The following is a 19,976-nucleotide window of genomic DNA, read 5'->3' on the forward strand; positions in this document are numbered from 1 at the left end:
TCATAACAATCGAATCAATTAGCCTGTTTTTTATATCATAATTTGTTATTATTAAATTATCAAAGTATTACTTTTGTATAACATGTTTTGTTGGGCAATCTTATTTTGTAATGATCAAGTTATTGAGATTTATCCACTAGATAACATTTCAATAATATATTGTGTTGTAGACCATGTTTTGTTATTATTCTACTATTGAAAATGTGAACATATTATTCAAACGTAGTTTTGCTTGGGTGATTTCTTGAATATTGAGAATGCTTTCGATGACGTGCCTTTCAATGTCATATTGAAAGTCGCATGACGTCACAAGCTACCTCCAATGAGCCATAGGCTCTCTTTCTGCTTATGCGTTTTACAGTGTCCTTTTCAGGGCACTGATTAAACCCGTTGTGGTATGGGCTATGAGCTCTCGTTGCGCTTATGCGTTCATTCCCTCTTCTAGGGCACCCCTTCCTATTTCATCACCTTTCCCTTTCCTAATTCCCATCCCTTGTCCCATTCTCCCTCAGGTAAATGATGAAATAGGCTTATATGTATGGCGATGGCATAAATGTCCCAAATGTAGGATAACGTGCCTATGGAGCCGGCCTTCTGATACCTGATACCGAAGGAATGCCGTCTGGGCTTTCTTCTGGAGAACTGATCCCTCCTGGAATTTCTTCTGAGGTTTTTGTTTCTCAAAAGATCTATCAAAGATTTATCAAGGATTATTTTTCTGGAATTTCTTTTCGACTATCTTTAGGTATTAAGTATTTAGGTCCTGCAGTTTATTTTATGATATTTGCAGAGATTTTTTCTGAGGTTCCTTCAGAACTAGTCTAGAAAGTCCTTCCGGGATTTCACAAGGATTAACTTCTGGTATTTCTCCTGCTGGAGTTGTTTTTGCGATTTAATCAGGAATGCCTTGTGTGATTCCTCCCAATCGTTTCTTCTGGAATACCTACAGAAGGTCATTCTGAGATTCCACAAAGAGATTTCTCTGGAATTTCCGCTGAACTTTCTTCTGGTATAACTCTTGGAGATTCGTTTTAACAGTTTCTCCTGAGATTTTTCCTGATTTTTTTTCTAAGATTCTTCCAGAAAGCCGTTCTGAGATCCCTCAAGGAGTTCTTTCTGAGTTTTTTTCTGAGATTTTTTTAGTTTTTTTTTTTCAGAGATATATGCTAGAGTTCCCATATAGCCGAGGTGATAAACGCACGGGTATTCAGCATGACCATGCTGAGGGTGACGGGTTCGATTCCCGGTCGGTCCAGGATCTTTTCGTAAAGGAAATTTCCTTGACTTCCTTGGGCATAGAGTATCTTCGTGCCTGCCACACGATATACGCATGCAAAATGGTCATTGGCAGAGGAAGCTCTCAGTTAATAACTGTGGAAGTGCTCATAGAACACTAAGCTGAGAAGCAGGCTTTGTCCCAATGAGGACGTTACGCCAAGAAGAGAGAGAGAGATGCTAGAGTTCCTTTTGGGATTTTTTAGGGTTACTCCAGAAGATCATTTTGAGAGTCCTTAACGAATTTTTATTCTAACACTATCTATGGACTGTGGACTATCTCCTGGCTTTCCAAAAAAATCGTTTTGTTTTTTTTTTCACAAAGTGATTTCTCCGAGATTCTACAAGATCTTTTTCTGGGATTTCTTCTGGAGTTCCTCCTGCTATCTTTTCAGAAATTCCATTGAAATTCCTTCAGAGGTCATTTAGAACTTCCTTCTGCAATTCCAGAAAGACCTCCAGGTGACATACCAAAAGAAAACCCAGGAGACCATGGATTCCATAAGGAACTCCAGGAGAAGTTTAAGAAGGAAATTTGGGAAGAATCCCAAAAACAATATCAGGAAAAATCCAAAAAATATGTTCGTCTTGGAAGATTCCAGCAGGAACTTCTTGAAGATAGTAAGAATATAGCTTTGTTTGATGTGAAATCTAAGGGAATCAAATGAGGAAATCTAAGGCTACTCAAGAGCCCATATGTATAAATAAATAAAAGATATATACAGAATGAACATTTTTGTTTCACGGACACTTCAAATTATTCTAGATGTAAATGCCCTTAATATAGTAACATAAGATAATTGGGGCACTGTATTAAGCTTCGCTTTTCGGAACAATGATGGAGCTGATATTTTGTTTCTTCGTAAGACAAAATCGAGGCTTAAACAGATGGTTCGCATTATGCGTTTTACACAGTATACACACTTAATTCAGATTGCCGGTATTTCAGCACTTGTTCAAACTTTTGCTGAGATTCCCCGCGCAATCAACAAACAATCATGTTTCCGAGTTCTCAGCAATTTTGACAGCTTATTGCTGAGATTCTGCAATCGTTTTGCTGAAAGTCAACTAACAAACGTCACTTTTTTTTTTGCTGAGGTACCAGATGAAGATTTTGCTGAACATACGGTTGTGCGCGACTTTTCCGAGAGCGCGATTCTGTTTTGAGTGTGTATTTACTCGATAATAAAAAAAAGGCTGATTTGCAGTTTTGCTTCTGGGTACATTTCAAAACCTATCAGTTTGACATTTCTTATGTAATGCATTGGACGCGTTGGCGATCATTACATTCGTGATGTTCATATGGCTAACATGCCTCTTCATGTGAACCAACGGGCTTACAAAAAAACTGTAGAAAGTCCACAGTGCCTTTTGAACACAAAATTGTTAACGGAGTTGCTCAAAAGCAATCTTGCTTGGGTCTGGATGCATTCTAAGATAACGATTGAGCTTATGACAATGTACCTTTCTTACTTTATAAGGCTACGAAATGCAGCAAAGTTCCGTAATCAACTTTTTATAGTTTGATAGTAAGAAATAACTTATAAATTGTTTAACTCCACAATTATGTGCTAATTTATCTAGAAGGTTTTCTCAGCATGCAAAAATACTTATAAATGAATGATAGTTCTAACAAATATTTTAAAAAGCTCGGCTGAACGATTGTCTACCCCGGTATGTAAGTTCAAATCTTACTCCTCCCAGCCATGTTCAGCGCACGCCATTCACACCGTTCTGATTTGCATGAAATTGACAATTTCGATTCGTTTGGTTCTCGTTCACTTTGTTCATTCCAGTTCCAGTGCTAGCTGGTCGGTCGCGTCGGCCGTCTGCCATCATCCGGAGAAACACTCACCGAGGCGCGTCTGTGCGACACTTTTTCGCTTCAATGACTAGTAGAATGCACTCCAAAACAACGTTCCTTCCCCCGACCCGATTCTGATCCCACTCCCAACCGAACCGATACCGACACCCGGTTCATCGCAAGTGGCGATCATCGTCGTCGTCGTTGTCTCTCCTTCGACGAACGAGCCATAGAAAAAAAAACGTAATCCGTTTTTCCTCAAGAGCAGTAAAATCCCATGCTTCACTTCGTCACTTTTGTGTGCATATCTGCATACACCCGGCTTGGAACGGCGGGCGCGTTTGCGTTCGCTCGTTCATGTGGTATGTGCAGCAGTGCACTGACTGTGTCCCAACATGACTACGATGCGCTGGTCGCTCGCGTACCACCTTCTGGAAGAATTCAATCACAGACTGGCCCGCTCGCTCGCTCGCTCGCTCCCACACGTGTCCCCATCCAGACCAGAAGGGAAGATTCATTCAGTCTGCTGGCTGGCTGGTGTCTTTGGCGGAGTCACCACCGTCACCAACGCCGCCAAGAACGCGCACGGGGTACAAACTTGCATTGCGCTGCACTTTTTTTTTGCTCTCGCCAGATTTTGTGTTTTTTTTTCTGCTACATTCTTGCTCAGTAGGGAAAAATCCTTTATGTATGCACTGACTGACTGGAGCACTCGCACACATACTTGGGTTCGAATGGCCAGCTTTGCTGGGGGAAATCGGTGTGGAATGCACAGTTGAAGGAAACAATTTTCTACTAGCGTCATACCCCCTTTTCCATCCATTGATTATACAGTGCAAAGTCGTAGACGTTTCTGTACGTACACAACTTGAAACATCGATGATGTATAAATCAAAGAAAATAGTTTACCATGTGCTCCGGTGGGAATCGAACTCACGGTTCAATTCACTCTAGACTGTCGCTTCTACCCTCCAAGCTACGAAGACGCCGTGGAAGACTCCGTCACCTGAAGAGACAAAACACTGACTTTTTTCGAGATTTTTAGCCCTGGGCTAGTTCCTCTCGGGACCCACGTTTTACTTCCCTTCCGAAGGAAGAACTCACATTTTGTGAGTATGTCGGGAGTGGGATTCAATCCCCGGTCGTGGGCGTGGTAGTCACGTGCTTAAACCATCACACCAGATCCGCTCCGCAAATAATCTAGAAATTATTAACTGTTCAATTATTCATTTGTTTCAAAAATAGTAAAAAAATAACCAACAGTGTCATCAGCTCACCAATTTTGAATTTGAAAGGTAGAAAGGTTTCATGCGTACGAACACATATGGGCATGTGAAATTGTCGCATAATCGTTGAAAAAAAATTAAAAAAAAATAAACAAAAAAAAAAGGAAAAAAAATACATATTCAATTCAGTAGTGGTTCTTTCTGGTACAACCTTGTGTACCAGTGTTGCCAAAAATGCTTTTTCCATTTCCTAGTGTGACTCTCAACACTGTTTAATGGTTAAAACGATTCCTATAGCCATCAGACACTACCAACCAGAAGCGCTTTATATTTTATTACAACTTTGTGCTTCCCACGCCAGTCTTCCCACACATTGAATTGCACATTAGGGAGAGAGCAGGCGGATCATGCGGGGGTAGGTGGACGGCGGTTAGGACACCAGGACTTGCGAAGCAAATCAGAGCGCGTTACGCTGACATTTTGATAAGAATTTGAGATTTGAATTCGAATCCTGCCCTTGGAGGAGTCTGTCCGCGTGTTTTAGTGTGAATTCTTCAAATCAATATCAACTTGACAGTGTAATGGAAATGAATAAAAAAAAATGTGTGGGAGAATCTAATCGACCAATAGAATGGTTAAAAAGAGAAAAAGGGCTACGCTACAAAAAAAACATCTAGTACCAACTGCAGGTAGCCCATCAAGTTCAAGAGCAAGCTAAGGAATGATTAACCCTTTAATAACCCATTTTTGATTTTGATCTTACTATTTTTCGTCATCTAAAATCGACATAAACATGTTTTGGAAGGTGATTCTTTTCAATTCGCGATTTTGTAAATTTTGTTTTTTTTTTTTTAATTTATAAAATTTTTATTTGGAACATCCCTACACTTTTATATTTTTCTTGGAAGCCTATTGAGGATATAGATTTATTTTTCAAGATTGTAATATTTTGAGATTTTATGATTATTGTTGAAATATTTATTTTATTTAATTCAGGAAAATTTTATTTTCCGTGTAACTTAAGGGAAAATAATGTTGAATGCTCAATTTCACTATTTTTTTACTTTATAGAATAATTGGTGAGCATTTAAAATATGTAAATTGTTACGATTCAATACAAAACAAACAATGACATCTAAATGGTTGCCAAAACATCATTTTTTTTTATTGATTTAAAAATGTTAATGTAAAATTTTTGAGATATGCCGAATAATCCTAAATATCAATAATATAAAAGTGTTTATGGCTCAGGAATGAAAAAAAATACAAAAATACTCCCTTGAAAACTATAGATAGAGTCCTTTTCCGTAGCAATCTCTTTAGATTGCCGTCCAAGGCTTTATTCAGGCAGTTCCCTATTCCCTGTACCCTCTATTCCCCTCAAGTCAATAACCTTTGTCCAATCGAAAAGGATTGAATTTGTAGGAGTGTGAACTTTGATCTAAATCTAAGTAAATTCACTTAGATTGTAAACGGTCTCTCAGAGAGACGTGGCGTCTTGCTCTAAAGACACAAAACTTAAACTTGAAAATTAACGATATTTCTAGATTTTTTTTATTTTACAATTAAAATCAGCTTAGAGAAATAAATAAAGTTCAAGTTCGGTCTCTTGGTCACGAAGTGTGCTCTAAAACCCGTTGAATGTAAATGTTTCGCAGAAATTTCGTGGTAAAAACCAGGAAATCTATGGAGTGACATTTCCCGGAATTAAAAAAAAAAAGAAAACTACTGCCGAAAGTGTTTCCGAAAACTTCGTCTACCATTAATTCTCCAATGAATTTTACTAGCAAATTCTACATAAAAATTTGAAATTTCGTCAGATAACAATACTTCATAGAAATTTTGTTGGGTTTTATGCAAGACTTTTACAGTTCTTATAAAACTATTTCAGAAAAGTTTTGGAAAACTAAGAAACTGTGTTTGGGACTAGCTTACTATTCTCAATGTACACTGTTCGAGAGCTCTTAACTTTAGTAAGGTCAAAAACGGCGCTGGCCACGTCCTTGTGGTCACCGAAGATGGGAGGGAATGTTAGTAAGACAAACGTTGTTATAAAGACCGCGAATCGCTGCATCTCCACGTTTGTCTCAGGAAGGATTTTTTGCTTGATTAGAGAAGGGTACATTGTCATTCTGGGAGTCATCTATGGTTGGTGCTGTGATTTGACAATGGATCAATAAACACTAACTTTCGCGCACAATCGTCCACTTTTCTATACGAAAACATATCTAATAAAAGAAATCCTGTCGCGTGTTTTTATTAATTTCAAAGTAGAAGACTCAAATTTAAGTGAATGTGGAGATTTTTAAGAACATATTGATCACATCGTGTTTTCTTGCTCAAAATTTGTTCATACCAGAAGTAAATTTGTCAGTGCTTTAAAAAATTCGAATCCATCTATTCCTGAATCTGTTCGAGATATTCTTGGTAACAAATGTTCTCCTATTTTAAAAATATTGTACAACTTTTTGCGAGAAATCTCCTTTTCTTTTTGATTCTGCTCTTGTTTTTTTTTTCAGGCTCCAAAATTTGGATTCTTTGATGATTACTATTCTGGATAACTCGGACGTTCCAGGATTCTGGGTCAGATATGGAGCACTTCCGCAAGAGGATTTAGTATTAAATAATTTATTACATATAACGTTTTTGGAAAAGATGAAGAGATTTTGTGCCTTTTTGAGAAAGATTTCGAAAGGAAATCACTCAAAGGTTTTTTTATTTCTAGTTCAAAATAAATAAATAATAACAATAACATCCCTAAAATTTCATATTTTTCTTAGGAGCCTATTAGGGATTTGTTAAGATTAAAACATTTGGAGATTTTATGATTATCGTTTTTTTTTTTCAGAAAAATTCAATTTTCCGTGTAACTTTGAGAAACATCATTTTTGATTGTATTCAACTCCACTACACTCTTTTACTCTAATACAATGATCAGCCAGTGTTATAAAAGTTTTGATGGCTTAGGAATGAAAAATATACAAAAATGCTCAAATTATACCAATTCATAAGGCGGGGTTGGGTTTTAAAGGGTTAAGGTCAAATAGATTTGAGGAGGTTCTCAAACCCAACATAAATACTTATGGTAATATGGGGCCCCTTGAAAACTTTGGATAAAGTCTTTATCCATAGCAATCTCTTTAGACTGCCCTCCAAGGCTTTATTCAGGCAGTGCAATATTCAGAAAAGCTTTCGAAATTCGTGGTGTTAAAAGATGGTGTTTCGTGGGATGTTTACAAACCACCACGTTGTTTAACGGGTGGCCACTAAATAACGGGAATGCTTTTGGCAGCTGATTAAAAACAATAGAAGCGTCCATAGAGTAAACATTTTTTAGACAAAACCATCGTCTATCTATCCACAAAGTCAGCGTATTTTTTATTTTGTGTCAACTTATTCTGTTCTGCAGAAAACGACATTGAAACAGGAAGCACTACCAAAACGCCTTGGACGGCTCTACTGATTGCTCAAAACAACCGTAAAAAAAAGTTAATAGTAAACCATTATAAAACTAGAACCCGCCCGGTTTTGAATGAATTCCACATTTTGGCATCCCAAGAAACAGATCCTGAAGGAAATAGAGGAAAACTAGCAAAACCAATAAGCATGATATCATTTCACATAATAAAATCTTCTTTTGTGACATGGGCTGGATAAATCAATAGAATGCCTTGTTAAATAACAAATATTTACATCAAATCACATTTACACATTGAACAACATGTAAATGGTTCGTTATAAAAAAAATAGCACAAAAAAAGTTCAACAATGAACCGCAGTGCACAAATTACATCGACACGTTTCGGTGATACAGAAAAATAGCATTTTTTGGAAATTTCTATAAATGTCATTTACAGGAAAAGGCTGCAACCGAAGCAAAAAAAAAAACAAGTCAGTATCCCCATTTTTTCTTATTACTGTTTGAGTGTGTAGATGCTAAAGGTAGCTGAGAAACCATTGATTTCAACCAACGATTTCACAGACGCGGAAAATGCGTGAAAGTAAACTCTGAAAAGTCGTACAAAGCAGTTGCTCCAACATCACTGCAAAAAAATACTGTACAAATTACTACGTTCAATTTTCTTAAATTTTATATTTTCCATGAAAGTACATTATTAAACCTTTATGATAGTTAAATTCAGATTGCCATTTTTAAAGATCATATATTTTTAAGAGCACATTCAAAGCATTCCCGTTATTTAGTGGCCACCCGTTACATTGTAGATTTCACATATCTCTTTCTATTCCCTTCAAAAATCTTTGTCCATTCAGAAATTACTGAATTTGTGGAAACGTGGACTTTGATCTAAGTGTATTCACTTAGATTATGAACGGCCTCTTAAAGAAATTCAGAGACGTTGCGCCTTTTTCCAAAGACACAAAAAATACCCTTGAAGGTTAAAGATTTTTCCGCAGAGTTTTGAAATTTTCTAATTGATCGTGCTCTTTGTCACGGAGTATTTTCTAAAACCGAACAAAAATGTAAGAACAAATCATGACGAAGAAACTGCAAAGAATTCCCAAAGCCATCCTTGTTTTTTTTTTATTTTTTTTCCACTTTCTAATTTTTTTGAACAGCTTCGATGTAAAAAATATTAGATGACTATTTTTTTTTTCCAATAAATTAAATGAATATTCTAATCGTCTGTCTTTTATTCTTGACAAACATATTTTGCTATACAAAAAATTTCCAATAAAAACCGGTGTTCTTTTCTGACTAATTGATTTAGGGCTTGAGTAGTTTTCAAAATTTATGTTTTTTTTTTAGAAAATGTGTTTGTGAATTTTCGATGAACTCCCGGAATATTTTCCAGGTGTAATTCTGTTATTAATAAAATAACAAGTTCCATGCAGGTGTCAAGAAATTCGTAAAGGTTTTAGAAATAAAAACCTAACACATTGAAATTCCCAAAATATTTGCTGATGACGTTTTTTATTCAAAAAAAAAATGAAGAGGAAATTTTAAAATAAATGCACTAGTTAACAAATAAAACGAAAGCCATAAGCTTCTATCAACGAACAAAATTTTTAATGAATATGTGATTCAAAAAATTTAAGTGGAACAGTAGAATATTGAATTTACTAAAATTTAAATATCTTGCGATGCAGTAAACAAGTTCTAATCTTCTTGTACAAATATGAAACTGATACGTGCTTCGATCATCTGAACACCATTTTTACGACAGATTGATGGAAGTCAAGATATTGGTGAGTATATGGGGCAATCTCCATAAATTTTAGCAAAATTTTTGAAATTTTATGAAGATTTGTATTTTTTTGTCAGTACGAAAAAAAAAACATTTGAGATTTTTTTTTTCCAAAGTACATTTGAAGTATAAGAGTTTGTGCGAGTTACACAGTAAAAATTTATGCTCAATTAGAAAAATATTTGAGAAAAAAATATAATAAAAAATAAGTTTGGACGAAACTGGATGCATTTCCTCATTTTTTGGTTTATGATTTTTTTTTTAATAACGTAGCAGTATTTTCAAAATATCTCCTGAAGGTTTTTCCTGGTGGAAAATGATTTTCGCTTTGCAAAAACTATTTTTAAGCAAAACTTTGCAAAAAAATGGTCTCTGCAAAAATGGAAAACGTTTTAAACCACGAAAAAAAAATCAGAAGATACCTCGATCTATACTCTACATGAGTACGAAAACCGATTTTGAGTATACATGCATTGATATTTAATGAAAAATCAAAAACCAAAAAAATTAGGAAATGCTTCCAGTTTCGCCTTAATATTAAAATATCCAGAATTATTTCAGTAACCATATTTCAAATATTTTCCGCAGAAATTTCGCAGTTAAATACCAGGAAATCCATGGAACAACATTTACCGGAATTTTTAATAAGAAAAATCCTGTCGAAAATGTTTCCAAAAACTTCATCTTTCAGGAATTTCCCAAAGAATTTCACCAGCAAATTCTACGGGGAATCTGTACGGACAATCTGTTAGAAATTTCTTCAGAAATCAAATAGCAATGTTTTATAGAAACTTTGTTAGGTTTCTTGCAAGAAGTTGCAAGTTTTTAGAAAACTATTTCAGGACAGGTATAGGCATTCTCTCGGCTTTTGCAGCCGGGAGAATCCCTATACCCATTCATACCTACAGTCGATAAGCAACCAGATTATTTCAGGACAGTTCTAGGAATTTCATAAGAAACAATTTAATAAATTGTTTAACAGATATTTTGACTCGCCAAGTATCAATTCGATGGTCAGTTGGTTTGAGAAGTTTATTAGATTGAACTTGAAAAATTTAATTATGGTCCAACAATGACTTTAAGGACCTCTTCAAATCTCTTTGGCGACGTGTAGTTTGAGCAATTTTGTATGTTTTATTTCCTGAACAATTGAAATTTAGTTTGCTGATATTTTTAAGTCTATTGAGCATATCTTAAAATGGTGTTTGATGTCTTCAAAAATTGCGTTTTGGACACCTTGAAGATATGATTGTTTCTATTTCATTCATAAATCACCACAATTTACACATTAAAAAATCCCAATTATTCTATTACAGTTGAAAAGTTTGGGCCATCCAATAATCAGGTGAATATTTCTAAGGAAAAATGGCGGGAATTGAGAGGTCTGCATGTCGTCATTTTTTGGTTTTTGATATTTAATTAAGCTACGGATCAGTCTCCATGCACATTTAGGGGAAGGTTCAAGGTATCTTCTGAGTTTTTCCCGGGTGAAAATGTTTTTCAGTTATACAAAAACCATTTTTAAACGAAATTTTGAAAAACCAGGGCAAAATAAATTCCTTCCTCTAATTGTGTATGGAAACCGAATTAAATAAAATTAGGAAATGCATTCACAAACCTGAAGAGGAATTCCTGGATGCATTCTGGTAGTATTATTTATTCAAGTTTTCGAGAGAAAAAAAAACTCCAGTAAACGATTTTTCAAGCCATTTCAACTAATTCAAAACCGTTGAAATAAAATTAAAAAAAAGGAAAGTATCAAGAAAGTTTGTGGAGATTTTTAAGATTCCACCACAGCAAGTTAAAACATAAATAATTTAAAAAAATCCGAAAAATTTCATGAGCAAATTCCAATGAAAACATACGAGAATTCTATAAAACAAATTTTGAAAATGTTTGAAAAGCACTCAGCTTCAATTTTTTCCAAAGTTTCTACAGATGTTTATAAAAATAATGGTGACATTCATTAAGAAATTGTCTGAAACCAACATCGAAAAAGGGCATCTGTTGAATTTATAATGAAAAATTGAGTTTTTGGCGAATCCTTTAAATAAATTTTAAATGGCGTTCTACAGGAATCAGTGGAATGATTTTAAAAAATTCTACTTTCTGGTTGAATTCTAAAGCCCTATCAATTCGAACTTATCGTTTGAACTCCGCCGATTTCTTCTGGGCAGGGAGGGTGTCTTGCAGGAGTTGAAATCAAATGTTGTTCAAATTTTAAGAAATTTATAAAATTTTCCCGAATTTTTCCTCTTAAGTTCAAAAATGTGTTCTTTCATCAAAAATTCAAAAATTAACCTGGATTTTCATGAAATTATTTGATAAACTCAAACAAAGCTTCACAGAAAAAAATATGTAATTAAAATTCAGCGAGATATCATGCACATAAAGGGAATGCTAGAGTAAGCGCACTTTTACATTACATATAATGTAAAATTACATTACCATCGTGTAAATTTCCGCCAACCATCGCGTAAACCATCATGGACACCAACCAGTCACGCGACTATTAGCAGAAATTTGCACGAACGTAACGTAATTTTACATGATATCTCATGTAAATATGCACTAACTCTAGCATTCCCTTTTATGTGCATGATTTTTCGCTGAATTTTACATGAATATTTTTTTTTCTGTGTTTCTACAGATTTATTTCAAGGAATGTCTACAATGTCTATTCCATTCTACTCAGATACTTCGCAAACCTAAAATTTTGCCATAAATTTCTGCAGACAATCTATCTATATATATAAAAATGCAGTGGCATACGTGGGACCGCGCATAACTTGCGAACGGATGGTCCGATTCGGGTCGTTTGAGTTTTGTTCTGTTAGTTTTCACCCAAGGAAGGTTTATGAGACAAAGAACATGGAAAAATAGAGAGTTTTTTAAAAATCGGGTTTTCGTGCATTTTGAACGGGGACTTGGACTTGACTAGGGACTTGAAACGTCAAAAAACGCAGTAGGCAAGACAAAGTTTGCCGGGTACAGCTAGTATATATATAAAAATGTAGGGGCATACGTGGGACCGCGCATAACTTGCGAACGGAAGGTCCGATTTTGATCGTCTTAGTTTTGTTTTGTTAGTTTTCACCCAAGGAAGGTTTATGAGGCAAAAAACATGGAAAATTTGAGAGTTTTTGATAATCGATTTTCCATACATTTTGACCGGGGACTTGGTTCTTGGCTAGAAACTTAAAACGTCAAAAACGCTGTAGGCAAGACAAAGTTTGCCGGGTACAGCTAGTATCTTATAAATTTCTACAGATAGGGTCTTCTACCACTCCGACAGGTGTACCTAATTTGGGCACTTGCGGCTGTAAATAAGTCAATTTCATACCAATAGGGTTAGATGCTGTACGTATCTCACCGTGTACCAAAAATTAGGTTGTTAGGTGTAAAATTGACTTAGTTATAACGGCAAGTGCCCAAAATAGATGAACCTGCCCAAATAGTACAAGACCCTATTAGAACGAATTTCCTACGTTTAATTATTCGGGCATTTTGAAAGAAAGATTTGTCATTAGGTGTGTGACATGCGATGTATTAGTAAAACACTGCAAGATATCTGACGGATAGCTTAAACCAAAACAGGTATCACTAAAAGCGTTACTCTCTGTAGTCATAATTAAGCACAACAGTATTTTTTGGAAAAAAAATCTATTCAATTTGTTGTTTGTCTACATTTAACCATCCACAGCTTTCAGAATCTAAATATACTCTGAGATTTGTTAATGAATTCAATAGTTTTGAAATGATTTCTAAAATCTGAAGGATGAATATATTATAACATAGAACGAGCTCACCAATTAATAGTTCCATATCGTTTCACTCGTTGAAATTGCAACATTTTTTTACCAATCTCGGCGACGATAGTTCATTTGGTGACTCCATGCAATCTGGTAGGCAGTGTCGGTATTTTGCTCACTTGAGCTTTGTTCAAAGCAAGTTTTACACTCGGACATAAATCTACAAACACAGTGAAAATGTTTGCATTACGATTGTGCATTTATTTCCACCACAATCAAAATCAATTCATTCACATTTTCAAAATTCGCCGGGTATGACACCATCATGCAGCAACAGCTCACGCAATGCCCTTTACACTGCACTGGCACTGGACAGTCGCAATTAATTCCCTGCTTATCGCAAAAAGAGACCAAATTTATCACAGCACACTATCCTCGCACAATCTATGCATATAGGTAGTAGAGAATGATCGCAATAAGAGGCTATTCCATCAAACAAACGACGAACAAATGCCCGTACTTTCACACAAATGCACCCCGTTCGGTAGGTTGGATCAAAAAGGTGGAAGAGAGGCGACAGAGAGACACTCGCTGTTGCTGTTGCAGTGTAAAGGGTAATGCAATTTATTTAATTTTTAATTTAAATTTCATTAAGCCTCTTCCACTTCCGTTTCATGCCGCAACCCCGCTCAAAAAGAGTCCCCCCGAATGCATTGGACACCTTGATGGGTGACTTAAAATGCAAAAATAAATTAAAATTAAAGCAGATAAAAATTGGACGTTTTTATTTTCTGCGGGGTTCTTTTGCGACTGGATGGGATCATAGTAGGCTGCGAGTGGATTGCTGGTTACACACTTGCAGTACTACCAATCATTATGGCAAAAGCACATGGCCGACCTAGATACTACGATTCACTAGATGGCGACCGATGCTAGAGCCGTCGGAGAAACGATCAACTTCGAAGAGATAAAAATTTCTTAGGCCTTTTTGTCACTACGATTGTTGAAAATTTTTAAAATAGTAATTCTTTTTTCTCCATTGCAAGCAGAACCGCAGAGTATCGCGAAAAAACACAGCACTGAATGATTATTCGTAAGCGTAGATAATACAAAAAACACTGTTGATTTTGTAGAAATCCAAGCACGGAATTTCATGAACTCAGCGTTTTGACACATAGTATTTGAATGTAAGCATTGATGCAAGTCTCAAATATTCATCGACATCACTGTATGATTTACGGAAGGTTTGTTCTGCTTTTATGCCGGAAAATTTTGATGTGTCAACTAATTATCACTTCATTTGATTTCTGTGTTTTCCATCAAACTATATTATAACTTTCACTACATAATGTACCACACGAATGAAATAATTTGGGTCTGAGAGCAGTTTTTCAAAAAAACAAGTTTTATAAGAGTTTTATCGAGTATTTGCAGGCTAACAAAAGGAAGGGTGATTTCAGAAAGGCTTCTCATCGCAAACCTGTGACCAGATTGACTATGGATCCTTTAACATCGTTCAGAACTAATTTAATGAAGTCCCAAATTACAAAGGTTTGCAATGATGGTTTTAACAATGGCCTAATGAAGCTATTATACAGCCCTAACTCCTTAACATGAAATTGTTCTCATGTTGAGTTGTGATGAATCAAGTGGCTCGAGAACTAACACATAAACGCAAAACATAAACGAGTTTCACATGATTATGTAGATGCCATTATTAGTTTGAAGAACAATAATTTAAATTTCTTAAAGCTTTGATAAAACCTAGCATGTTAATCCACATTTTTTAAAGCTTCAAAATTCCTTTCATGTCCGCATTGAACAACCATAGTATGAAACAAGGATAATACGTAGGTTCCGCAAGTCTCCAGTCTAGGACGGCGAAACGTATTTCGCTCGATGAAAGGCGCAGAAAATATTTACGAGAATGTCTATTTACTCTAATGTTAAGGTTACTTCCACCCACCCAGACAACGGAGCGAAGGAAACGACGACGAAAAAAATAACAGAATATCCGGCACTGACTGACTGCTTCAATACCAAACCAGCACAACAACCACGACCACCGCCATCACGTCACCGGCCACCACCGACGACAGACACGTGTTCCACGTGAAAACTTCTCCAAAATATAACCGCTGGCTGTTGGCTGCCACAACACCATATTCCACCAAATAAAAAAAAACACCGAAAAAAAAACTATATTCACTCTTGTTGGTCGCCACCACCAACACACACATTAGTTCACCTCCTGTCAAGGACCTCGTTCTTCGGTAAGCCGTAGCATTGTAGCATAGCAGTAGCAGTAGCAGCAGCAGCAACGTAGAACACCAGAAAAAAAAAAATAACACAGTGAGATATGAAAAATCGACACCGCGATTTTTCCACTTCATCCAAATCCAGACAGCTCCGTTCTTTTTTATTTCGATCCTGCTTCACTCCCCAACAGAAAAAAAAAAACTGCACACAAACCATCAATCGAGTTACCGGAGCAGATTTTCCACACTCTACGTCAAACACCGTAGATACTATGTGTCACACACTTGGGATCAACAACTGACCGGAAAAAAGTCGGAAAACAACCGATACGCGAATTAAAAACTATCAATCGCGCGTTTCAGCTCCTCCACGGAGCAAAAAATCTGCTCCCCTTTTGACGCCGAACGCACACTAGCACCTCCACATACACGTAGTAGGTATTCCTGCGGCTCTGACAATCCTGTGTGAGGATTTTCACGATTTTTCCGATTACCGACCGACTCGACTCCACTATTTCAACAACTGTGCTAGTGCGAGAGTTTTCCTAACAACCGATCACACATCAAAAATCAGAAAGAAAAAAAAAACTTTCGCTCACTCTCGAGACAGAATTCTCCACTGCGCCACAACACACACGAACTCTCGGTCTAAGATAACGTCCGTTCACGACGAATGCTTCTTACTCACTGAAAAACCGAACGCCCCCCGATGGCCGTCAAACGCCCGCTCACTCACCGCCCGCGCACTCGAGAGAGAGAGCGAACGCTCCTCGCTCTCCACCTCCGATGATCGACCGAGAGCTCGCGGTGCAACCGTTTTTTATCCCTCGCTCTGAACAGCACTCACTGTGCATCGCTCTCGCGCTCTCTCTCGCGAGATAACAAACTGCATCCATCCTGGTCTGACCGTTTGTTTGCTGCATTTCGGCGGCGCATCCTCACGCGACCAACCACCATAATGGATTATCATCACTCATTCTCTCGCAACAAACGGAAAACGTCAAAAACACTGCTATTCAACCCCTCGTTTGGACTTGGAACTTGGACGGACCGATGCAAACTCTCACTGCTTTGTGGCTCTCTCACGGCGAACCAAACGATGAGTGAAGAAAACACCAGGTAAGCAAATCCACTCTAGGCTAGCGAGAAGCGAGAACGAACAATCAAGCTGAAGCGAAGAATGTAAAGGAAGGTTTTTCCATAAGTAACAACCCTTTGCGAGGAGGCATCAGGGGCGGCGCCAGGTTTGCGTTTGAGGGGTTGGAGAAACTGTGCTTCGAAAGTTTACTTGCCGAAAAATTAGCAATACATCTGATGTAATTAACCTTGGGTTCTTGACAGAATTCCTTAACATTATAATTATTTATCAAATTCATTAAAGATTTTCCAGAAATTATGGAAGAATTCCTGAAAAAAAAATCAGTTGTATAAGTGAAAATTCTCAGTAGAAAAAAAAATACGATAAAATCATAGTATGTATACAATCAGTGCTAAAAAATGTCAATTCGACATATCTATATACAATAACCTACAGCTCATTTCAGAAGCGGATCCTGAAAATATGGCATATGAAACACTTGTGCGGCTAGACTACTTGTAGAAGTCATGGAACACCCGCACTATTTCCAAATTTCAAAATATTAAAGTGAGTGCGGTTTTAAATGACATTCTTGGTCAGGGTCAGCTTCTGAAATAAGTTGTTGAAAGTTATTGAATCTAGATATGTCGAAATGACATTTGAGCACTGAACACTGGGCCAGATCATGAGTTTATGAGGTTATTAATTAATTTGACCATTAAGGTGATGTTTTAGAGGTTAAGTGTCTTCACTCATCAGCAATATTGTTACTATTAATTGTAAATATTTGATCTATATTGAAATTCGAGTGGTCCCGAAAAATATCAAAAGATTTTTTTTAACATTTTCAGTTTTCATGCAATATTCCAGAAAGTTTATCATCATTCTATTAGAAACTTTGCCGAAGACACCGACTTCGACAAAAATACGATTTTTTCAAAATAACTTTTTTTGTTTTAAACACTACCCAGGTAACCACTAAGCATTTGAATAAGCCGCAGTTCGAATGCATAGCTGCTTTGAATTAGCATAAGCTATGCTGCTTAGAAGCGTTGAGCTTTTAATTAGCATTTCGACTGCCTGAGATGTTTTCGCTCGGAAGCAATAAAAATGCTTTTTAAAGGCTCTGTAAATGCTACGAGCAAAGAGCATGGAAGATATGTTATGCATTTGACAGCTCATGCCGTCTCTTTTACATGGTATTAACCTTTGTTGACAAATTTGGACCTGAGTTGCATATTTGTTTTTCCCTCCCATCAGAAATCACCGGCGGAAACATTGCTGTAGCTAGTTTTAATTGAGAGCACGGACATCCAAAAGTTACCGTTTCACATTGCTTCGGAAGTGCGCGGAAGGATCCAGTTTCTTGGGCGTATAATAAGTTATAGATCGAAAGAGGGAAGGGGAATATGATGTAGATCGAAAAGGGAAGGAAAATGCTTTATGCGAAAGAAAATATCTCTTCGAAAACAATTTGTTTTTATGTTTGGAATTGGAGCCGCATTCAAGTCATTCATTATATTGGGGATATATTTAGCACACCACATTGCTACATATGTAGCGTTCCCTGCAGCGTGAAAGCAGCACAAATTTAATTAGTCATCTCTGGATCATAAGTTCAAATCCCAAATGCTACTAAACAAGCAAAAAAGTGTACAACAAGCAGGAGCAGGAGCTGGAGTGGGAAGGGAGGAAGAAACGGAAACGCTAAGAGAGCAAGAAGAAACAAGTGTAAATCTATTTTTATTTTGTTTTGTTCGACGACGAGGCGTTACGATTTTTTTGACATTTTAAAGCGACGTTCCTGAAGGGGTAGCACTAAGACAGCCCGTTATTTCGCCAAAACCTGCTGTTGAGCAGCACTAAAAGCGTATATACGGCTAATAAGCATTAAAAGCGTTGTCGTAAATACTACTATAATGCTGAAGGAATGCTATTTTAAATGCTTGTTGGTTACTTGGGTACGCAACATGCGTATTCTACAAAGTTTTAGATTTAAAAACTACGATTATTTTCAGGCAAAAATTTTAAAATCCATAAATTCTGATGAGTTATGCTTGTTTTTCTACAAAAAAGGAAGATTTTTTTTAATACCGTCAAGGCGCCATTCACCGTGGGGGCTCCATTCACCGTGTGCCTTCGAATATTTTTTCATTATTTCCATATTATGATTTAATGATATGACAATTTCCTTTCAATTTCACCAATACAACACTAATGTATTGTTACCATCTCAAAACGCTCATTAGAAACATTTAAGGTGAAGATATGACGAAGCCACAGCTCAAATGTTTAAGAGCACAAATCTGAAGAACCGAATATCGTATTACGCTGAAAAGATCGATTAGTCACCACCAGCGGGTAACCAATCGATCAAATTTTCAGCGCAATCCGACATACGGTTTTCTAGATTTGTGCTCTTGAAAATTCGAGCTGTGGCTTCGTAATATCTTCACCTTAAAAGTATCATTTTGACACTAAAGTGTGTTTACATGAAGCAGGTTTTTGCTCGTTCACTGCATTTTTAGTGAAAAAACGAAAACTGCACTAAGGTGATTTAAGCGATAAACTAAATGTAGTAACGCTTTTATTTCACCAAGAAGCAATTAAATTCACATATCAGGTATGTATTTTGCATTACCGAAGTAAGTTTAACAAGAAAGTACGATTACTCGTACTTTTTAATTGAAACAAAAAGGCACGGTAAATGGGTACTCTAAAAATCAATGGTCTCCATTCACCGTGCCCCATATTGTCCCATATATCTAGAAAAAATCAAAAATTTGAACATTCGTTTTTCTAATAAAATCTTGCAAGTTATTACTTGAAATGAATTTAAACGAAGAAAATTCCCTTGGCTGGGTTGTTGTGATCATTTTTAAACAAAGTAGAATAAAATTCCTCATACACGGTGAATGGGTCCCTACTACCACGGTGAATGGTGACCTACCACGGAATTAGGCGTCCCTACTACCCTTTACTAATTGTACTATATCACCAAATTTTGTGAAAATTTTTCTACTTCTGTGGATATTGCTTTAATTTTAACCTATAATGAAGGCAATTAAAAGCGGCACCAACAATGTTTATAAGACTGGTGTCAAATGACAGCCCTTTTTTGCCCTGAATCCTCTTAGATCCACGGTGAATGGTGCCTTGACGGTACCGTTGTTTTTAATACGGGGAAAACAGCGATAACTCCTATAGAGTTTGAAAGATGAATCATGAGGCTTACACTGCAACTATTTTTAGTGGATCTTGATGGTAACCTTGTGCAATATTGCATTAAAAATACGATTTTTGTATGGAAAATAAAAATTTTATTAAGTAATTCGCTGTTTAATGTGCACTGTTTACAATATTTCAGAAAAAAACA

At 36.5% G+C, this 19,976-nt stretch overlaps 1 protein-coding gene and 1 long non-coding RNA gene across 10 annotated transcripts in view; both read right to left on the reverse strand.

The window, feature by feature from the left end:
• Nucleotides 1-19,976, reverse strand: part of LOC109423958 (aryl hydrocarbon receptor nuclear translocator homolog) — a 747,249-nt gene that overhangs the window by 589,397 nt on the left and 137,876 nt on the right. For 2 of the 9 annotated variants that reach the window (XM_062849868.1, XM_062849866.1), the window contains exon 1: nucleotides 15,737-16,210. The exons of 2 other annotated variants lie outside the window; for them this stretch is intronic. The gene's annotated coding sequence lies outside the window, so the exon portion shown is untranslated. Of the gene's footprint in view, nucleotides 1-15,736; nucleotides 16,214-19,976 lie in introns of those variants that run through there. 5 more of the 9 variants (XM_062849869.1, XM_062849867.1, XM_062849870.1 and 2 more) reach the window with 5 other exon arrangements.
• The window catches only part of LOC134287629 (uncharacterized), an 87,611-nt gene that overhangs the window by 17,377 nt on the left and 50,258 nt on the right, over nucleotides 1-19,976 (reverse strand). The gene's annotated exons all lie outside the window — the stretch shown is intronic.

The sequence above is a fragment of the Aedes albopictus genome, chromosome 2, assembly GCF_035046485.1.
Source record: "Aedes albopictus strain Foshan chromosome 2, AalbF5, whole genome shotgun sequence".
Classification (NCBI taxonomy): domain Eukaryota; kingdom Metazoa; phylum Arthropoda; class Insecta; order Diptera; family Culicidae; genus Aedes; species Aedes albopictus.